The sequence below is a fragment of the Polyodon spathula genome, chromosome 15 (assembly GCF_017654505.1).
Source record: "Polyodon spathula isolate WHYD16114869_AA chromosome 15, ASM1765450v1, whole genome shotgun sequence".
In the NCBI taxonomy this organism is placed as follows: Eukaryota; Metazoa; Chordata; class Actinopteri; order Acipenseriformes; family Polyodontidae; genus Polyodon; species Polyodon spathula.
Window position 1 is genome coordinate 26055886 of NC_054548.1, and position 24202 is coordinate 26080087.

Sequence of the window (24202 nt, forward strand, 5' to 3'; positions counted from 1 at the left end):
TACAGCAATTACCATTGTTTTTCATTCACAGGGCAGAAAGTAATGATTTGTTGTCACAGCTGTCTGCTATAACTGGCCAAGGCAAAACTATTCTCTGCTATCTATCTTGTTGTAACCAAGCCTTAAATTAAACCATTGTGCGTTATATTAAATGCAATTTTCCATGTTGTCTCTAGTTGCCTGTTATAGGTTGAATTGTTTTACCCAGAAGCAATACACAGTTGACTTGATTATTTTTTGCTTTTAGATGAGGATATAATTTACGCGGAGAGCATCTGGGTTATTGCTGATTTCGACATGCCCTCTGGGAGAAGACAGCTGTCTAATGCATTGAAACACGTGGTGAGTTTAGTGATTCCTGTTGCTCCACAGAATAGCAGTGCCCACAGTAAACAGGTTTCTCAAAGTTTCTTTGGGCTTCTTTAACACCTTTTTTATAGCTTTTTTGAAATGGAAAGATAATTTTCAAGCACAAATACAGTCCTGGTAACTGCAGTTCGACTTTCTGGTCAGATCAGACCACAGGTTTAAAGCACCAGCTCCCTATACTAACTGTGTTAGGTTGGCTAATCACCATGGACAATTTGTTCAGTGCTGACTTGATTGATTTCTTCTTTTTTTTTTTTTTTTTTGAGTGAGTTATATTCAAGTTACACTTAACGTGTAAATATATCTTAGGACGTGTTTCCCTTTTGTTTGATCGCTTTCACTGACTTTGGCTAGCTTTCTATTGTTTCTGTTTTGCTCATTGTGATTGCAGATGAATGGGCTGCTTTTAAATACTGTTACAATAGCTTTTTACGCTGATCATGTCATCTGCCTGTTGCACTATACTGGGTGAAAATGATAATTATCTTGATTTTGCAACTTTTATCATACGAATCTTGCGAATATTTTTAATCTGTACATGCACTCATTTGCTTTCTTACCTTAAGCAGACATGAAGCATTACATCATCCCTTTATACTGTATCAGCCTAATGTAAGTGCACAAAGTATACTGTAGAGAGCTGTCAGAACTTATTCAAGTAATGAAGGCAGTGGTCTTCAATCCTGTTTGTGGATAATTGGACCAATTAAGCTTCTAATAAGCACTTGATGGTCCAGTTAACTAATTTTGGGTATGGTTAGAACAAAAACCAGGAGAGACACCGGCCCTCCATGGCCTGAGTTGTGCAACACTGTTTTATATCATATCACTGTCGCCAACATTAGACTTTTGTTCTGAAAGATGACCAACACCATTGCATCATTATAATTATGTTCTCTGGTTGTTAGGGGAGTATGTCAATGTTACTTCTATGCAACAAACAACAATATTCAAGCCCCCAATGTCATTAGGAACACAAATGTACCTTTCACTCAGTGCCATTGTTGATCAGTTCTGCAAGGGCAAATTTCCACGGCTATGAATATAATACATCTACATTTAACCTGTTACATGGACAGAATCAGTGTTCTGTAAAGAACGGTATCTACCGTAGTATGACTTGTGTAAAGTATTACTACTGTGTAAAGTATTACTAAAATTGTAATTAATCATTTCATTTAACTATTTAACTGGCCGACATGCCTGTCTGTCACATAACAGCTGCATTGATTTTGCACCAGTCTTCTTTATTTCGTTACACACTCCTAGCCTTCTGTAGGAGTTTTAGATTGTATTTCACAATAAACATGCGCTTAATACGAGATTACGAAGACCCTCTGTATTGGCCTGCCCTGCTTTTGATATGCAATGTTCTTCTGTCCAGACTGCCATCGAGTGTGTTTGCCACATGGGGGCAGCCAAAGGTCTCAGGACCCTTCGCAGCCCTGACTTAAATATGGCTAGTGTCACAGTGGGAAAGTGGCTGGTAAGGGGAACAGGTGTAGTGGTGATGCGGTGCAGGACTGATGATCAGACAATGGTGATTCAGTGAATAAGTGCTTTATTGCTCTTTCTCCAGGTCTGGCGATCATCAAATAATAAATCCCCGGCAATACACAATGATGTGTAAAGCACGGTGATGATGAAAACAAGGGCACAGTCCCGACCAAAAACAAAGGCACGGTCACCAGTCCTGGGTGATCGAAAACGTGCAAGTGCTTCATGCAGTGGTGCTCCGGACAGTGCTTTCCTTTCAACAGCTCCGGAGGTATGCGTTAACTGTCTATTAGTGCGACAAAGACAGACAATTACAGACAGACAGAAATAACACACAAAAAGTATAACACTTCTCACAAATATTCTCTGAGAGCTCCTCTCTCAGTTCTTCTCTCTTAACGTTAACCCAAACGAAGGAAAAGATCAGCGTTACCCTGGCCCCTATATGTACTCCCGTATGACATCTAGGTAAACGGTTGCAGCTGCCTTATTACTTGCAGCTGCCCCCAGTTTACCTTTCAGGTCAATACGGTCTTACAACAGAGTCTCACTTCTTTCCAGGCTGACCCACTTCCCGGTCCTGGAAACTAACTATCAGGCCAGCCCATCCAGATACTTCTCCTCCCGTGCTTTAGCGCCTTCACAGGTCGGGAGGTTTATCACCAGAACTCGTTGTATTTCTGTCACATATCCCACAGCTCAGAGTAGAGCCGAAGGAACACTCGGCTAAATCTACCTTTTCCATTACTCCCCCTCCTGGGAAAAATAATACGCATTTTGGTGGTCTTTCCCTGCACGGTGTACTATGTGGTACATGAAGGGCTGCAGTGCCAGATACCACCGAGTTGTCCGGGCATTGCTGTCCTTCATTGTGCTTAACCACGTGAGTGGGGTGTGGTCTGTGACCAGATAAAATGAGTGTCCCAGCAGGTAGTATTGTAAAGAGTGAGTAGCCCATTTAATGGCCAGACACTCTTTATCGATTACGGAGTAATTACGTTCCCGAGGTAACATTTTTTTACTCAGGTACAATATCGGGTGCTCTACTCCAGCTAGTTTTTGGGACAAGACTGCACCCAAACCTGCATCCGATGCGTCGGTGTGGAGGATGAATCTGTTGGTGAAATCTGGAGTAATAAGAGTGGGGGCCTGGCAAAGTGTACGCTTAATCGTATCGAACGCCCCCTGACACTCGGCTGACCATTTAATTAAATTTGGAGCACTCTTTTTGGTGAGGTCGACTAACGGGTTAATCACTGTGGCATACTCGGGGATAAAACCCTAACACTCGGCTGACCATTTAATTAAATTTGGAGCACTCTTTTTGGTGAGGTCGACTAACGGGTTAATCACTGTGGCATACTTGGGGATGAAGCGGCGGTAATAACCGGCTAAGACCAGTAGTGACCTCATCTGAGTCTTGGTTTTGGGGATCACTGCATCAACCAAAGCCTGGATTTTGGTGACCACAGGTCTCACCCTTCCATTCCCCATTAAGAATCCCAAATATTGAGTCTCTGTTTTGACAAACCCATATTTCCTCAAGTTAGCTGTCAGCCAGGCTGCCCTTAGAGACTGAAGAACGGCTGTAACCCTAGCCAAATGCTCTCGCCAGGTGGAGCTGTAAATCACCATGTCATCAATATACGCTGCTGCATATTCATGATGTGGGCGTAAAACCTGGTCCATCAGTCTCTGAAAGGCAGCGGGCGCACCATGTAGCCCAAACGGCATGGTTTTAAAGTGGAACAGCCCTTCTGGTGTTGAAAATGCGGTTTTCTCTCTGGAGCTGCGGGTTAAAGGGATTTGCCAGTATCCCTTCGTTAGGTCCAGAGTGGAAATAAACCTCACTTTTCACAGTCTGTCTAAAAGTTTGTCGACCCAAGGCATGGGATATGCATCGAATTGAGCAATAGCGTTTACCTTTCTGAAATCCACGCAAAAGTGGCTGGTACCATCTTTCTTGGCTACTATGACAATTGGACTGCAACGCTCCTGGAAGGTTCAATCAACCGAAGCTCGAGCATATCCCATACCTCTTTGCGAACGCCACTTCATCGACTTTCCAGGATCCGGTACGGTCTCTCTCACACTGTGACACCTGGTGGAGAGATAATGTCATTCAACTAAGTTTGTTCTGCCGGGCACGTCAGAAAAAACATTGCTGAACTCCTCAATAAGCTTACGCAGCTGTCTTTGCTGATCCGGAACCAATTGTTCCCCCATTGAAATCGTTCTTGTGCTTGGGGTCTCTGGACAGGGGCCTAAATCATCCTCCATATTGCCTGGGGCTATAAATAAGACCTCCCTTGCCTGCCAGGGCTTTAACAAATTAACATGGTAATTTTCACGTTCATTCCAGCGATCGGGCTGTCTAATTTCATAATTTACTTTCCCTATAGTCCGAATCACCTCATACGGCCCCTGCCATTTAGCACACAGTTTTGACTCTGATGAGGGAAGTAGCAGCATTACCTTGTTCCCTGGTCGAAAGGTTCGAATCCGTGCATTTTTGTTGCAATGCTGCTGCTGTCGGTGCTGAGCAGATCTGAGGTTGTCTTGGGCCAAACGACCGACCAAATCCAGGTGATCTCTTAGTAGGAGCACATGCTTCACTACATTTTTGGATGAGCCTTTGTGCTCCTCCCACCCCTCAGCAGGTCGAGAATGCTGCGAGGCTGCCGGCTGTACAGGAGCTCAAAGGGGGAGAACCCCGTTGAACTCTGCGGCACTTCTCTCACCGCAAAAAGGAGGTAGGGAAGAAGTGATGCCCAATGTTTCTTCTCCTGTGTTACGAATTGCCTCAGCATCGACTTTAAGCTCGAAAGGAGTGGAAATAATCGGCAGTGGGACCAAAGGGGCGGGGCGCTCTCGACCCGGCGCTACTCGCTGACAGTCTGGGCATGTGGCTACATATCTCGACACATCAGTATGAAGACCAAGCCAATAGAATCGAGCCAGTATCTGTCCCCTCGTCTTCTTGGCTCCAAGGTGCCCCGCAAAAGGGATCTCATGCGCCAGCCTCATGACCTCGGTCTGACAAGACAGGGGAACCAACAATTGTGTTACAGGCTGTCCTGTGTCCATGGCTAGGTTTACCCTTTACAGTAATTCCCCCTTTATACTGAAGTGTGGATACACTAGCGCCCCAGCGCCATCAACATCCTTACCTTCAATGGACTGGACCTGCCCCCAAGCGTGCACCAGTGACGGGTCGTTATGTTGGCCCCACACTATGTCCGCGCTTGAGTACCACAGGTCCGGTACATTGAGAGGGGCTGGAATAAACTCTGCCCTAGTCGGCCCAGTAACCTCGCTCTCTAGGTCACACTGCATTCCCACTCCCTTCGACTGGTGTTTGTTACCATTGCAGCACTCTCCCACCAGACCCCAGCCTTGTCTCAAAGACGCTCCCTCCCATTTCGCAGTCCATCTCTTCTTATTTGTTTTTCTAGGATGGAATAGAGGGGAAAACATTTCAGTGTGAAAAGGAAACACATCACCAATCCATTCTTTTTTTTTCTGCCATATTTACATGTGTGGCTGAGACTGCCGTTATTTGCACCAATTGTTTGAATTTTGGCCAGTCTTGGCCCAGAATAACTGGGTGTGGCAACCTTTCTATCACCCCGACTACTATGTGACGTTTTATCGGTCCTACAGGAGATGGCCACCTGACCTTGTGGCCGCCACGACACACCGCCCAAGAGAGCTGCCCTAATCAAGGTTTGCTCACACCCTGTGTCCACTAACGTGTGGGTTTTCACATTCCCTAAAACCACGTCAATCAGACAGAGCCCCTCCCGACTGTTTTCCCCATGCTTACCAGTTCCAAGTGCCCAGTTGCACGCAGCCACATCACACTCCATGGCAGCAGGACATGACCTGGCCCTATGTCCCGGCTGGTTACTCCTAATGTTAACACAAACGAAGGAAAAGATCAGCGTTACCCTGGTTCCTATATGTACTCCCGTATGACATCTAGGTAAACGGTTGCAGCTGCCTTATTGCAGCTGCCCCTCGTTTACCTTTCAGGTCAATACAGTCTTGCAACAGAGGCTTCTACTCCCATTCTTTAGCGCCCTCACAGATTGGGAGGGAGATTTATCACCAGAACTCATTGTATTTCTGTCACAGTCACCCAATGTAACTAATGTAGTCTGCTGATCAACGCCACCTGTGTTTTGCAGGGCACTAGGACCCTAGATACAATATAAGAAATATTAAGATGACAATTTATTCCCCACCCACCACAGGTTTGAATACCGACTAGTTTGGAGTGTGTTGCAAAACCTGATACCAAGCAGGAGTGCGAGAGACAGCTTTCAAGGGTAGATATAACAGTGAGTTTTATTGCACAAACAAAAACTATCACACACACACAAGTATAAGAGATTCCACCACTCGGCTAGGAGCCAAAGTAACAAAAGAAAATAGGTAGGGCCCCCTCGGTTGACTGGAAGCCAAAGTAGCAATAAATAAACACAAAATGTGCTATAACAATAACAAAACTAGTGTCCCGCAAACTCCAATATCCATTCGAAGAAATTTTAAAAAGGTGCAGTCCAATGTGCAGAAAAAAATATGTCCAGCATCCTCCTGTAGCAGACAATCAGGCGCTGGATCAAACCAGGAAAACGTCTCCACGCTTAAAATAATCACTACAAACAAAAATGAAGAAAAAAAACGCAAGTGACCAAACACAAATCGATTCCAACCAGAAATATGCAAACTAGCTACAGTCGCTCCCACTCAACAGTTGCCTCCAACTCCTACCTTCTATAGTTGATACTGTTTATACATTTGTACCTTAAGAGAAAGCTGTACTGTCAAATGCTTTTATAATTTTAAAATAACGAGAATATAAAAACCTAATAGGTAGCCACCATATCAGTTTAAAAACAAAGACTAAAAATACTGTGTCTCACTTTCCCGTCTGCTTCACGTTCCTTAGTGTCTCAGCCCCTGCTACAAAAAGTTCTCTTAAATAGGGAAAACAATCGCAAACACTCCCAGGTGCATGCAATAACATTAATTAAAAGACCCCCATACATAGCCAGTTTACAAGTCCCGTGATTCATAATGTTAAATACTATGGGAGGGGGTAACAATTCGACTAATATTGTCTTGGGATCGTGTTAAAAAGCAGCACGCATAAAAATACACACTTAAATCAACAAACAAAATCAAAACCAAAACACGCCTTCAAAACAATTCAATACACAATTTATATCATTTAAAAATACAAATATATAAAATAATACATTTTTAAAATAATGAAGACGGCTACAGATTAGTCACCATGTGTGCCATATTGTCTATTTATTTGTACACAGCATGCAGCACTGAAATGAAGTGCGTTGAGCAGTATGAATCAAGACTGGCAAATGCCTTTGGCTGGTTTGCAGCCAATACTGTAAATGCTGAGATTTGCACCGATTTCAGAGTGAGCAGTCAATATGGAAAGGTTGCAAAGCTTAGAGGTGCTAATTTTTCTTTTCCAATTCTACTGCAGGTTTTAACTTGTCAGTGTTGGTTGTAATCAGGACTTGGCTAACTGGAATCTTGATGAGAAGTCGTGCACTGTGGACTGCACTAAGACTATCAAACTCTGTTCACTTGTGACTGAAAGAAAGATCTAGTTATTCACAGCTGGTCACACAACCTACTTCTTATTAATTTTAAATATTTACAGGAAAGCAGTAGTAACACTCGTATGGGGGTGGTGAGTAACCCAGCCGCCAAACCCACAGAAGAGAACACTGTGATTGCAAGGGCTATTATGGCAGCTGTCCTCACACAGAAAATAAAGGAGGCGTTTCATTTCGTAATGAAACTCAAAGGAAGAAAGTGTACAAGCACTTGCCCAAAGAACTAAAATGAAGGATTTAGTCATCCAGGTTAGTACAAAATGAATGAGCTGATTCCAAATGCCCAGGTTTCTCGCCCCTAAAAACTCCTCCTGTTATAGTACTTCATTAATAACTTGCGGTTATATTTCAGTACAACAGTATATATAGAAATGACATAAAATATCCATAGAAAATGTAATTTAAAAATAGATTAAATTATTTTAAAGTTAGGATTAATTACAGCAATATGCTATTTTACATATCTAGACATACCTAATTAAAATGAGCGTTATCCTTAATATACTGTGTTATGGATTATTATTCTTTTTTTATTTCAATTTTTTTTTTTTTTTTAAATCCCAACTGTGGTGCTTATTACTATAAAACAAAAATCTAATTTTGATTTGGTGACCAAATCTTACAGTTTGGTAGTATTTGTTTTTGATTTGATGGGTGTATTTTCTGTAGAATATTGTTGGCTCCTTTTTACCTTTCAGAAAACATGTTTAATTGTTTAATATGTTAACCATATTAACAAAACCATTTGTCACAACTAATCCTGTATTCATACTAATTACATTTGACTTTTAAAGAACATGAGAATGATAAAATAAATAGCGTATTTACTGGTCCACAGAAGATTAAACCAAGAAGAAGTGTCACCATTGATTAATCACATTTGATTTAGTTTTATGAATCCTCATAGCTTTGCGTCTATGTATAAAATAATTATTTTTAAATGGTTTCATGCCAGTTTGCTTACATTTTAAAACACAGTCAATAAATAAGTAATCCTCTGCCTGCATATTTCATGTACTGGAGTAATCTTTGTTTTCAGCAGGCTGTACAAGTACAACTGGAGAGCAGGCCTAGTGAATGTTTGGAAATGAGTAATACATCATCTCCTGCAGAACAACAGATATGCATTTAATCGCCAGGAATGATTAATTACTGCTTCTTTATGGAATGGGTAACGATGGCTTTGCGAAGGAGCACAACACCCTGGGAGTGGATTTCATCCATACTCAACAGTTGTTCTGCCAAGGCGTTTTCAAGCTGCTGCGTGGTCAGGTGGCTGTTGTGATCAATGGATGGGTAAGTCCTTGTAAGTCTATTAACACAGGACTAGACTAAGGTCACATTGCCCCACTAGCGGGATACCGCCCTGTGAGACGCTACCCTAGATCCTACAACCAACATATCCTTTTTTTAAGTGCTTTTTTTTTTTTTTTAAAAATCTTGAAGCTCACATTCATAGAATTTGATCTTCTTTATTGCATCAGAATATATTCATATATTCAAAGGGCACAATTTACCTGGAGGAAAGTACTATAGCATTTTTGATAGGGAAGTATTTAAAGTTCAATATAGAGGCGTGAAGAACAGTATGAAGGGTGCAATCTTAAGTGTTGAAAATCATAAATCCACAAGACTCTTTCAAGTAAAACAAAAGTTCCCTTTTATTTGCAGGTGTTAATCAGCAAGTGCAAGATGCAACTCTAAAAATATGATAGTCAGAGTGATACAAAATACTTTCTCAATGCAACTCTGCAAATATGATAGTCAGAGTGATACAAAATACTTTCTCAATGCAACTCTGCAAATGAGATAGTCAGAGTGATACAAAATACTTTCTCAATGCAACTCTGCAAATATGATAGTCAGAGTGATACAAAATACTTTCTCAATGCAACTCTGCAAATGAGATAGTCAGAGTGATACAAAATACTTTCTCAGTGCAACTCTGCAAATGTGATAGTCAGAGTGATAGAAAATACTTTCTCAATGCAACTCCGCAAATGTGATGGAGTCAAAGTAGGGCAGTATGACAGACTATTGATCCTATCACTAGCTCTCCTCGTCGAAATCAAGAATGCTTGACATACAGTGGAGATTCCAAAATGGTTTTGTCACATATGGCAGGTACAAGCGCTGTGCGTTGATTAAATAAAACCTGAACATCTAGGTCTGGATTCACACACACTGATCAGCGCTAATCTTGGACTAACTAAAGTTAACTTAAGTTTTTTCCTCCTGATTTAAGTGTTTGAAGTAATGGTTGAGAGGTGTTTTTCTTTCAATATGATAATTAAGATGTTGGTTTTATTTTTTCTTTAAAGAAATGATGAGTGATCTAATGATTCTCTTTATTGTCGCTAGGTTTTGTGACCGTTTGAAGAAAATTAAGAATTTCATGCAGAAGATTTCACCGTGTAACAATTTTTTTTAAATTTACAGTATAATCGTAAATCTCAAAAAATTTAGATTTAGAAGTGAGTAGTTTTTCGAGATTTACGATTATACTGTAAATTTACAGTATAATCGTAAATCTTGAAAAACTACTCACTTCTAAATCTTTTGTAGTCATTTTTGCATTACTTTAGTATAAATACATGTTAATTTGGATTCATATGTTGTTTTTTTCTGACTTTATGTGAACGAAAAGACACAAATTCGCCCGTTTTCTCATTGGAGATAGTGATATTTAGAAATTTACCTGTTCTGGTCACAAAAGCAAAGTCTGTGGGGAATAATAGCCATTTTCTATACTTTTGAGGCATAAGCAATTAGGAAATAACACTTACTACCCAGGAACAAAAATTGTGTTACATAGTGTTTTCATTTGTTGGGAAAAATAACTTTTAGCAGTTCCGCAGAGAAGATCAAAGTTAAAATCAAGCAAAAAAGTATGATGATATTCTTTTCTCTTTTTATGTTTTTTCTAATAAAAGTGCATTACACTATTTCTTAAGTTTATTAGCTATGGATTATGTTCACCTTCTCCTAACTGGAAACAACTTTTTTTTCTGCAGTGTCTCTTCCAGCTTCCTGCATCAAAATGAGACTGCAACCCCTCACCTTTATCAAGCCACATAACAAACAGGCTTTTCCTGTTATAGAAAAAAACTATTGCAGATTGAGTCAAAAATTACCATGAGAGATGGATAGCTGCTGTCATTAAAAGTAATTGACAAGCAACAATGATGTCTGAAACTCTTTCATATTTAAATGTGTCTCAGTCCATTCTTTTTTGGCTTTTATGTTTAATAGTATATATTATACCAGAGATTGCAAGGACAAATTCTGTCCAGCCATTTGCCCATCTCTCTAGTGCAGTAATTAGGTACAAAATAATATGTATACCAAATGTGTTCTCCATTACCTGAAGCATTTCTTTACAAAAAAAAAAAAAAAAAAAAAAAAAAAACTGATATGAAATATGTTTTAAACAGTTGAAATTATGCTGTTTTCTATATTGCAGATAAACAACTTGTATTGTATTTGTATACAGGTTCAGTGATTTGGTTATGAAAGTGGATGCATTCTTGACATAGGTGATCAAGGGAGAAACCAGGAGAGATGTCAGGTTTATTAAAGATGAACTGAGGTAAGAAATTAAATACAAATTCTACAGTTTACTGCTTTCCTTGGTCCTTTCTGATTGCAACGTTTTAACTACACCCAGCATGTACTCCTTGTCAGAACTCTACTCAAGCCCGCTGATATAATGCTATATAGGACCTGAACTTTGCTGTTGTATTTGTTTGTTTAGCAGATGCCTTTATCCAAGGCAACTTAGAGACTAGGGTGTATGAACTAGGTACAAACTGCAGAGTCACTTACAACAACATATCACCCAAAAAGATGGAGCACAAGGGGGTTAAATGACTTGCTCAAGGTCACACAGTGAGGCAGTGAGTGAGCCAGGATTTGAACCAGGGACCTCTTGGTTACAAGCCCTTTTCTTGAACCACTGCATCACACTGGACCTTGTTTAGCCCCTCCCCTTTTTCTGGATGTACTGTATATCATGAACATTTATTTAATTTTTTTTTAATTTACTTTTCATATGGTTATTTGATTTGGGGTCCATTTTATTTTTTTTTACTTATGCACAATGTTACACAAGGTCAATGTCTAGGGCATAGAAATAGGCCACGCAGCTTTGTTTTAAAATAGAATCAACAAGGGTGTCCAGACTTTTTGCATTAAGGGCCGTATTGACAAACATGCTATGAGCAGCGGGCCACATAACCTTTATTACAAACTGCACATTCTACATGTGATATTATTAGCAAACTTAGGTGTAGTAAAATATGCACATGTATAATGTTTCATCATCTGATTTAAAAAAAAAAAAAAAAAAAAAAAAAAAAAGGTAGGTATTATACATCCATTACGCTGTAGGTTACAATGTTTTAATGCAACCTGTGCAACTGAGGCTTGGACTTGAGTATCTGGGTGATACCTGGTGTGAGATTTGTGCTTGGGAGTCGCAGTATGTCTTGGAGAGGGTCATCGGTTACACTAGATCTCTTTTCTGCATGTCTTCTCAGTTGAAGGAAACAGGTCTTGTCGAAGTTTTTGTAAGATCCTGTCAGAGGCTGCTCTTGATGGTGGCTGTGAATCATGTCGTCACACTGCACTTCAATCACTTTGATCGATATTGACTGTGAAAGGAAAAGAGAACATTTGAATGTCCTTGTCAATCACTGAAATATTCAAACCGCTTCTCAAACTCGGCAATTAAGGCTGACATATTAGAAACATAATTTCCCATTGATTTATGCGTGCTTTCATTGGAAAAATTGTCGACAACAGCTTTTAATGATGGAAAGTGCTCAAAATTGTCATCTTCGGTGTGCTTCTGAAACAGATGGGAGTTTCACTACAAATGTTTTGATTATAAATACAACTGCAGGAATGCAGTTCAAACCATCTAGTGTCCTGTTCATATTTGTAAGCCAAACACACCTTACCATTGTAATCTTTCTGGTTTGTTGTATTCCAGTGTAGTACAGCTATCACCTCGAGAAGAGGATACCCAGAAAGTGGCGCCTTTATTAATCTTAAGAACTCATTACTTTTCTGTGCAATGTCCAGTAAACACAAAGACCAGTGAAAGACCAACTCGGGATTCTTGTGGGGAATGATAAGGGAATGCAATTTGTTTAAGCTCTGTACCACTTGTATTTATTTTTTCTGTCCATGTTTTTTGATGGAATTCACATACGCAGTAAGTTCATATGGCCCCTTGGTTGCAGATATCCAAGTTTGGTTATATAAAATAAAGAAGACCTCATGGCCTAGCGGCTCTAAAGCAATGTGATCATGTATCAGGTACACGGTTTCTAAAACTGGTACAGAAACTGCCAAGTTAGCACAAAGGGTCCAGCCATGTAAACATACGATATCTACAAATGGGCCCCACTTTGATATTCCTGTGGCTACTAGTTCCCACTGCAATACTGCATTGTGTCTCATTTCTTTTTAACCTTTATGCTAACTTGACTGTGTTTTGTACACCTGGCACGTTTTTGGACGGATTATACATATCATTGGATTATCAATAATAATAAAAAATGATAGCACCCTCAGAACTGACTACTGTAGACTGAAGCAACGATGATGCCAGACTTAACACTTTTTTTTTTTTTTTTTTTTTTTGAGCCAGTGTCCAATTCCAACACTACGGCCCCAGGGAGTTCACAATTTATATTCTGATAATATAAATCACTTCCTAAAAAATAAAAATACATGATTCCCTTGGGTTTCTGAACACAAAAAAATACATGTACAATAGAAATAACTTAATGTCAGAGTTGGGTATTAAAGTGCACAGATCCAGCATGCATATTAGGTTACACGTTCAATGAATGTTACAGGACGTTATATATGCACCTGTGTTACTTCTTTGTTAACAGGTATTCATGTGGCCATGTATTTTTTGAAATAGTGAAGTACTCTAATAAAAACAAAAGAACCACTGTGCTTCTCCCACCACCACTCCTTACAAACTGAAAACAACTACAGGACCAAGCTGTAACTCTGCTCCCAAATGGCAATATAACTGCCTACTGTATTTCCCAGCCTGCTAAACTCTACTCTTAAACCTTTGACTGTAATTAAGTAAGGCATTTAAATGCAGTTAGGTGTCATTTATTGATAATAACTTTCCAATAATATCACAATGAAAGTCAAACCTTCAACACAGAGTAAATACAGAGTAAATATATTAGATGTAAACAATCTAATTATATACCCCCAAAGAGAGTAGAATATAAAACAAATATTGCTGCCGAGAAACCTTCATGTGTCTCTCTAAGGTTACTACATTTTAAAAATACTAAATAACATTGTGCTTTTTTTCTAATAGATTTAGCACTGTGTAGAAAGACAAGTGCACTAACGCACAAGGTAATTTTGCATGCCATTACAATTGAATATGTTTTATTGCACTCATTCTAGAAAAAACTACAGATAAACATCATATTGAAAATCACTGCAAAAGGAATGTAAGAAACAACAATATTAGCATTTCATTACAAATAAAATTGACCTGGTGCTCTTAAAACTCCTGTACAGAGCAGTTTTCAGACCACCAATTTCCATATCCCAAATGCTGTCACAGCTTATGATTTGTATTTTTACATGAATGGTTTGGGTAGCAAGGCAAAATGAGAATTCGTAATTGTGGAATTGAATTCATGGGCTAGTGAAAGATTTAACAATATATGTGAGTTTGGTTTGCCAGATACTGTTTACCATCATCTCCTATTAGAGTATTGTAGGAATGTTTAGAGTTTAACAAAATTGTATATTAAATATAATTCAATAAACCAGCAATAGTTTAAAAAAAAAACAAATAAACACTGCTTAGAAAAACATACATTCATATTTAGCGGACTTAAAGTAATGGCAGACTAAACATTCAAAAGGGACATATTTCTTCACATAACCATTACAATGAACATAGTGAATTTTAAGTGAAATAAACACTATTTCTGACTAAATTAATCAGAAAAAGAACTGTATTTGATTTGAGAAGAATACCTTTTAATGTACTCTTTTGATGTCACTCAGCAACAGTATCCCATAATTAGGGACTGTGACAACATTTCAATAGAATAGGTCTTCTGATATTTAGTGTACACCAAAGTTTCCCAAAGATTGGTATTATAATGCTCCTTTATTGTTGCTCAATTGTAAACAGCTGGCATTTCTAAATCATGTTTTCTATTGCAGTTATTTCCTAGAAGGATTACGTTAACTTCACCTTAGCTAGTGAAGTTTACATATTTGCAAAACGTTCTGTGCTAAACAACATCCCAAAGCTTAATATATAGCAGTATTTATTACTATCTCTCAAGTAAGTGAAACCCTTTCTCCTTCAGAGACTTGGCCAAGTCATCAATATGAACCTGCGGGTGTTTATGAACTGCAAGCCCAAGCTTTCGGAGAGGCCTCTGAAGAGGTAAGCAGCAGAATATAATAAACTCTGTTTATGTGCGCAAGCACCCATGGGTCAGTGGTATTTTTACACAAGTCTCTGCCTCGCAGGCCATCTGAACTAAAACTAATAACATGCTGCAAAAACACCAGAGTTGTTTATTAACTTTATTGTATTCTGGCTCCCTCATTCCTTGCATTGAGCCAGATTAATTAAAGTTCAGGTAAAGCCAAAGGACTATTGAATGTGTGAAAATTATATATTCTTTGAACATAGGACAAACTTTATCCAAGCACCTCCTTCCCTAATGAAAATGTCAATTTCCGGTATATTTATAAAGATCCTCCTCCTGGCTAAAGGGAGATCTGCATTTTAAGAAATCTCAACATTACTGGAATAGAAAACGCTGAACTAGAAATCCAATCATCTTACCTATACATAAATGCAGCTTTCTTCTGATGGCTTATGTATACAGTACCTGTAATCTTTCAATTGCAAGTAATAGCTATGTGAAAGAAAATATTACTCTCTTCATACCAACATAATTATTTTACAATCCTGGAAGTGAATATTAAGATGGCTAATGACCAGTGTAAAGGGTAGTGTCACTTAGCAATTGCATTGTAAGATAAATATTGGTTGAGTGGTGCCAATAACCATTAAAGCCTTATACACATTGCCAGAGGTACAGGTAATCTTGCTTTTATTCAGTTTATTCGAGTTCTTGTGAAATTGTCAACTGCGACAGCAAATATGGTAATAAAACCCCTTCCTAATATTTGCTGCAGTCAGGTGGTGCTCAGTTGAGCCACAGCTGTTCTTCAAGTATTTTATGAAAACCAGGCCCCATTTATTTGACCCTGCATATTTCCGTCTTGCATTCAATAAATGTAAAAAATCTCTCTGCGTGTAAACTGAGGTTGTAGTTTGTCAGTTCAATAAGTGTAATAACAAGGGCAACTGAGATGGCACTTTGTTTTGTGCTGACTAACACAAGTAATGATTGTAACATGTTTTATCCAATTATTCCCTAACAATTTAAGATTTTTCAAGTATTTACGTTTTAAGTATCTGCAATGCATTATAATTTCAAATCATGCCTTGCAATTTTAGGACCCTTAGATTTATTCCAAATAAACAGAATTTCACATTTTGATCTGTTTATAGCGTGGATTTATATATTATCAAAATGCTTACCCAGCTAAAAAAGTTAATTGGATTGAGTCTGGCATCTTGATTTTAAACATGACTGTGACAGGTTGCACGTTGCCAAGGAGACTCAGAGACCAGGAAGCTGTAGCCAAGCGCTTACACACACATTTATTTACACTTTCCAAACAAACAAAACACACCATCCACCGCACTATTCCTTCACCAACACAATTCTAACTAACATCCATCACCTTATTTATACCCCTGAGGCTGGAGCCTAATTAATCTTTTAAACATGTATTGAATTGACGGCTCCAGCCACATTCCCACATATGTTTGCAGGGAGGATTTTAACTCCCTCCCTGCCACCCAATACTCCCCACATATACACACATATCCTTTCCAGTGTGGCTTTTCCTGCCACGCTGCCACAATGACAAAACACGACTTGATTAGAGTATTGGCCAGCCTCACCCAAAATGCTTATTTGAGTTTGTAGACAGGGACACAGCCTGATAATGTAACTTAACTTAACAACAGTAACAACCTGTCTCCAGGGCCTGTAGCAAAGTTTCTAGAAATGCCTAAATCTCCTCTTCTCACGCTCCACATGATCACACCAGAGAGCTGGTTGGTGGAAGCTGTGCAAAGCTCACATGACCTTGATAACATCCACCTGCAGGAGGGAACAAGCTGGATCTCTTCTTGAAGAAACTTATTGTAGAATAATTGTGGCTTTATTTATTTATTTTAGGGTGGGACTGTAGATATATTTGCAAATGAAAACCCTGACTGTTGAAAGGGTAACGTTGATTAAAGCAAGTACAAGAAAAAAGTTCAGACTTATTAATAATTAACGAACAAAAAAATAGGTACAAAATATGTATTTATGTCTAACCACACCTTAAACCTTTTAAAAGTGAAAATCTCTAAGCCAGGAAGGTGGTCTACTTCATTAAGCAACATTTTGCATTCTGATTGAAAACCAGCTACTGAACCGATCCAGGATTATATAACTTAACTGCTTGTATATCAGTGATTTAACTATTCTGCAAGTAATTAGCATTATTATTTATTTATTTATTTATTTATTAATTAGCAGACACCCTTATCCAGGGCGACTTTACAGTTGTTACAAAATATCATGGTGCAAAGTATCATATTACAGATAAGAGCAGTTGTAAAGTACAATTAAAATCGGTAGCAAAAAAGATCAAATTCAAATAAGAGCAAAATAAAGAATACAGTAAATAATTACAATTAGGGTACATAAGGACCTTTTTATTTTATTGTGTTACATGTTTCCATGTGTTGCTACAACTGCTTACGTAAGGTGTGTGTAATTTATTTATTTATTTATTTATTTATTTATTTTACATTTTGACCACTTTTTAAAACTTTTTAAAATTGAATTCCGTGCCTCAAGATGGCTTCCCATGTACCCGCATGGAGCTCTCAGAACTACATTTACCATCATCCTTCTGCTCACATATGCAACTGAGATGGATTTACCAGTGAGCAGGAGGGTGATGGAAAATGTAACGCAATAAAATCAAAAGGTCCTAATGTACCCTTTAAGTGAAAGTTCGACATATAGCAGTTAACTTATGGTAAAAATATTAACTTAAGAGTCCAGTAAGATTCAACATGGTAATCTGGTACTTGTGGTACGTTTTCAGATTGACGGCATTGTGAAAGCAGAATAGGAGTACCCGCTGCTTGAAGGGCACTGCTTCAATGTGACAAGTGGGTCACCCCCCCAGTGGGTTATAGTAAAAATTGCCCCCCTTATACGAGACACCATAGTGGTGGCCAATCTGGTAGGTTTTTAGTTCTTACTTGGATTACTCTTGGTTGTTTTAAAAGAGTCCCCATGTTTACAAAAATAGCCCATATCATAAAAACGGAGCCATTATTCAAAATTAGCTATTTATTAGCTGTCAGGAATATTAGTTGATTTGGTTAAGATAGTGGTAAACTGGAATTCATGGAGATCGAATGATACATATCTATCTATATCCCCTGAGAAAGATATGTACAACATATTGAAACGTTGGTCAGCTGGCTCTTTGAGCTAATATATATATGGAAATAGAATAAAATAAAATTTGAAGAGAAGTAAATATCGGTATGCATGTCTTCAAATATTTGTGTTGTATTGGAATAGCATTGTTTGCACTTATTATGAGTATTTGAATTGCTAATTTTCAATGATTGCATCGTTAATTAACTAATTGAGCTCAAGTGTTGCTGTATTTAATGGTGTGTGCTTTGTTTATTCACTACAGCCTGTTGAAGGCCGTATGGCCAAAACATTGCTTGATTTTTAACTTTGTTCTTTTTGAATAATAAATGATAAAGAATGGGAATTTGATCTACCATCTATTGTTATGGTGTTGCGCCATGTTAACACAAGACTTGCAACAGGATTACAGGGTATAAGGAAGTGTATCTCTGTCTCAGGAAGATGATGATGATTCTTCAATTTGTCCTGTGAAATTAACATCATTCCATGGGGCAAAATGTGTCAATCGTACCAAACTGGCACTGGCCAGCCCCCTACAAGCATTCCATGCTTGGAACATGCATTTCCAAAATATAGAAAACTAAAGCATGATGATGGGATGATGACATCAAAATATAGAAAACTAAAGCACGATGATGGGATGATGACATAAAAATATAGAAAACTAAAGCACGATGATGGGATGAGGACATCAAAATATAGAAAACTAAAGCACGATGATGGGATGATGACATCAAAATATAGAAAACTAAAGCACGATGACGGGATGAGGACATCAAAATATAGAAAACTAAAGCACGATGATGGGATGATGACATCAAAATTCAAGAAAGCGTTCTATTCTAGGTGCCACAAGTTATTGTAAACGTAGCTATAGCTGCCTGTGGAGGCTGGGTGTTAGCCCTGGAAAGAGTTAAACTGGCAACAAAAAGCCTGGATTACAGAAAACAACAAATAATCAATAACTTTTCTGAGATGAATATTTTCATTTTGAACTTGCAAATTGCAGTATCCCCACTGAATGCACTTTGCTTCATTTGCTGCGCAATGTAAAACTGCTAGCTTTATTAAAGCTTTCTGCTGCCAATATAAACATCAGCACTCCTCTGATGTAAGCACACTAGTGTACTGGGCTGGGTTTGGAAAAATAATATTTTTTATGACTGACATTCTCTGGTAAAAAAAATTGACTGCTATATAAAGAGATTGCAAGGTCATATTTTAAAAGTATTCGTTAGTGCTCTCCCTTAATCTCATCAACGTTCAGAGGGTTTGCATTTAGTAACCTTTAGCCAGAAAAATCATTAATGTCATGATTCATAAAAATCAAATTATTTTGTTGCATCAGTCTTTGTTGTAAAGCACTCTGAAAATGAAAATGTAGAGGTAGAAAAATATATGCCTTTTTGTTGGTTTTCTCTTGATTTAATACAGCGCTGTTTTCAATTAAAAGCAAATCCTGGTTCCTGGAGCTTAAGGTTACGTTAAAAGGAAGGTCAGAAGATATCTATGAGATATTGCTTTGTGTTACATATACAATATAAATCAGGCTTACATATTATAGTACGTTTCATTTTAGGAGGCAGGCATTATAGTTGTGGATGTATTACTGTAATATGAATCCCATACATCAGTAAAACAGCAAAGCTAATCCATTTCATTTTGAAAATGTTTAACATTGTTCAGGATTCACAAAATGATGTTCTCATAACAGATCGTATTGCAGAGCATGACTTGGGCTAGAGAAAGGTAAGCCTATATCTGCTACAGGGAGCTGTGTTTATCTTTAAACATCCTCTTAAAAAAATACTAACATCTATATTCATTTAGCAGTAGCTTGCATTTGATTTATGAATCTAAAAAGCAGATGACCTTCCCTTCATAAATCAAACCCAGAAGTCTATCCTCTGCAGGTGGTGAACATCACCTGCTACAAGATACTGAGCACAGAGGAGTTAAGATGGATTTGTTGGCAGATGTTATTCACAGTAACCTTTCCCTCCCATGAGGAGCAACTTGGGAGAAACTCTGACTTCATGGATACTTGGTGTTTAACCATGCCAGAATGCTTCTGTCGGCTGACTGTTAAAACAAAAGAAGCTATCAAAAAACGATTTATTGGTGCAATAGCATTTGTATTGTTATTGGTTTTAATTGCTTGAGTATTTGTTTAATTATATTACCAAGACAAATCCTATTTGAAATGTGTCATCTAGAATTGTAGACACTTCAAATAAACAATACAGCAAATATTAAAAAAAGGGAATATTATAGATTGGATAGCTTAACAAAAAAGTTTAGCATCATTCCCTTACTCCAATGCATTGCATTGATTTTTTACTGCTGTTGTAACATTAAAACAATAATGCATCACCCTGCTCTTGCAAAGCTACAGTTTCTCACCTCAGAAGCTTGGAGGACAGGTTGTTAGGTAATTTCAGCATTACCTGTAGCAATTGTTGCTAAGGGATTCAAAATGATCAGAGCGGACAAAATAAACATGGATTTTATTCATGTTAAATCCTGTGGTTTAAAAAAAATGCACAGTTTTAAGTTTAAATCATGTTGTTTTAAAATGATTATCAGTTAACGAGTTGTAGTACATAACTGTAATTACTGTACAGAATTACAAATGTTTTCATAAAGCTTTTTGAGATGCATGACCCATGGGGAAAATACTGGTATCAACACTGATTAATTTTATTAATTTTTTTACTATTGTACATATAACCGTTATGCAATATTCAAATTTGTATATCTTCGCCTACATTCTAGTGAAAACAGTTATGCCTAACAGGAAGGGCAATTTGAACTGCTAGTGATAACTGTTATGTTGCTTTCTGACTGAAACATACCGGTACTGGCAATGTTACGTCGGCCTTTCTCTTTCACAATTGTGCCGAACGGTGTCCGTCCATCCATCCATCTCTGCCTGTCTCTCTTTATACACTTTGAACATGATAACTGGCTTCATTTTGCAGAAATCTTCACAAAACTGTTATCATACATATCATAATTTACAGGAGGGAGTGTGTGAAAGCCAGACTAAAACAAAACTGACCGGACGGGGCGTTAAAACGTCTTGGAAAAATATAGCATGCAATTACTCCCTCTCTATAGTTGATATATTAAAAAAAAAAATAATAATAAAAAAAAAAAAATTTATATGAGTTTTCATTTTTTTTTATGCATTAAAATGCTTCCAGCAGGGGTTCCATAGTGGCTCATCTGGTAAAAGCACTACCTCGTCGCCGGTCTTCGCTTGGGATTCCTAAGGGAGCGTCGCATTGGCTATGGCGCTCCTGTGGGTTAGCGAGGCAAAACAGTCAGAGACTGCTTCTCCTAATTGCTACAGCAAACTCTTTCAGGGGCCCTGTGAGCACAGAACAGACACCTGCAGGGCTGGCCTTTGTCCTCCAGAGGCCGCTAGCTCGCCGACATCTGTTCTCGAGCTGGCTTGGTCTGGGATCAGAGGATGCCCACTGAACCTTCAGATCTGTTATGATTTATTTCTTCTCTTGTACTCGTAAAGGTAAAAGGAGATCTAATTTTTCATCCTGACAGTGCCATTATTCATGTGGTTGTTACAGGGCCTTCTCTAGTTATAGGGCAAATCTAGATGAAAAAACTTTTCACTCCCAGTCTCCCAGTCCAGTGAGCATTGGCATTACTGCTTGTCTTTGACAGGGAGGAATGAGATATGAATCCTCTCTTGAGGTGGGATAGAAATTGATATCCACTACTTCTACGATTTGGCCAGATAGTTTTCTGTTTAAAAGAAAAACATCAGTTCTAATACGCATCAATCTATGCATTCTGCACTGTGAACAATAACTGTTATGCCTCTTTCATCAGGACAAGGCTAATTCCCTGCTTTCAGTAACTGCTCAGGTCATAAAGGGTCAGCGAGTCGTGACGGCTTATCAGTGAACACTTATAGAAAAGTTTCTTGTTTTATCGGTATTTTGCTCTTGCTTCAGCAGATTGTCTAAACTGACATATGAACACATTCACTAGAGATCTGGGCTGAGATGCCTGAGATTCTTGGGTGCTTCTTAAGTTATTAAAGCTTCGGCACTGCAAAATACCACTTGATTCTTTATTTATGGCAGCGTGATTTTAATTTGCTTTGCAGCTCTCATCTGATTTCCAGCAACAGCAGATTTTGCCAGGTAGTAACTCAAGATGACACCATTTGAGAGCCTGCTTTATGATGATAAACTGACAAATGCAAACTGTTCTTCAAGTGGTATAGAAGGACATGTTCTACTGCCCTTCTGCTCTCTTGAGGCCCTATTTATCATCAAAGGACATTTCTAATAAAAAATGAGCACACTAAAACTAGAAAGGAATTGCTCAGAACATCTGCCATTTAAAAAGGTTTCATTCCTTTGAAAAACATAGCCTTTGCCCTTGCACTCATTGCTTAGTTAGGACCCTTTGTTCCTAAAGTTCATTAGTGGTAGATGCAACCTTCATGACTAATCCAAAAGGTATCAGCTGGTATTCATTTCTGTATGTTACAGACATTTCTCACCACTTTGGACATTGCTATAGGTAATGGGGAGATTTCATTCATTAATTAGAGAAATACAGGTCTGTGATAGTGCGGAGGAATTATGAAGATTTATTGATCCATTATGACAAAATATAGTTTATCATGTAGTTTGTCACTGTGTATGTCCACAGGAAGTTGTTTAAATAAAGGAAAAGTAGTTTCTCTCTTGTGTTGCTTGACTACTATGGTGATAGTTGTGTTCTGCTATGAATCCTGTGTTCTTCAGTGAAGTGATTGTCTATGTTCTTTTGGCATTAGTTTGCAGAGTGATTCTGTCATGTTTTCTTTGTCTCATTCTTTTTTGTTTCGTATGCAAGCTCATTTGCTTTATAAGCACTTCGGAATAAAACTGCATTCATTGCAGATAGAAAAGAAAGCAGTGTGAGAGAGGTATTTCAGAGATCTGTTTCTTCTTATATTCGGTGTATCAGGTGATGGCGTAGATGAGTCATCCATAACTACATTTGAAGACATTGAAAAAGAGTTAAAATCAAAACCTTTGCCATTGAATTTTACTTTTTTATAGTATTTTTTTCTTAAGTTATTTAGACTGTCATGTTTTTATATTTCTTCCCTTCTAGTCATGATGGCACCAAGTCGCCTATTGATTCTGACAATGTCATTGTTGTGTTGAATAGTTTCCACAGCAAAATCATCAATGTAAAGGTAGGTATACCAACAAGAGCCTTTAGAATCAACACTTTTTAATAATATAGTCAATACTGAAATTATAGGATGAATTAGAATAAGTGACTTACAGTAATATCGTTTGTTACTTACTATCTTAAATTGCAAAAAGCATCAGTTAAATAAAGATTTAAATAATCATTTTCTATATGATTTCAGCTTCAATTGGTTTATCTGTGGTCTAGGTGCAGAAAAGGGCAGATAAACAAAGATCTGTGAAGATTACGAAGCTGCGTAGGGGGAAAAGCGGCTCTACTGTTAACTATTACTATATTGTTCCAGATACTCTTTCAGAGATGTTACGTGTTTGGAGTCAACCATGATGGACAATAAAACTCATCCTGTGTCTTCTGTAGCTGCAGGGCGCAGAGTTGTATTATGTAAAACAATGTGGAGCTTTACATGTTCTTTTTTCATATTTGTTTATTTTTTATTTTATTGTGTTCTAAATATATTATGTTCATTATAAGTAAAAGAATATATATATATATATATATTAATGGGGACTAGCTTTTGTAATATCCTAATTGGTATAGAAAAAACAATTAAATTCATAATTTTAGTGTTGGCACTTGGCTACAAAAAAATTGAACACTTTTTAACAACCCAACCCCTAAACAAGTTTGTTTTTATGAAATTAAACCTGATTTCATGTTAACCAAATATGCTCCAAGGTGGTGGAAAAGCAGTGTTGCAGAGCAAGAAGTGGAGCATTCTTCCATAAGCTTGACTGGGGTAGGAAATAACTGAACAGGCCATGTCCTTGGAAGAGGAATGGATGCAGTATTGATTAGTAGTAGCTGCTTGTTTTTCTGCATAATGTGTTTTTT

The 24202-nt window shown here is 38.0% G+C and overlaps 1 pseudogene; it reads left to right on the plus strand.

Annotated features, from left to right (window-relative positions):
* LOC121327785 overlaps nt 1–23695 on the plus strand; it is a 55802-nt pseudogene extending 32107 nt beyond the window's left edge.
* The last annotated feature ends 507 nt before the right edge of the window (nt 23696–24202 follow it).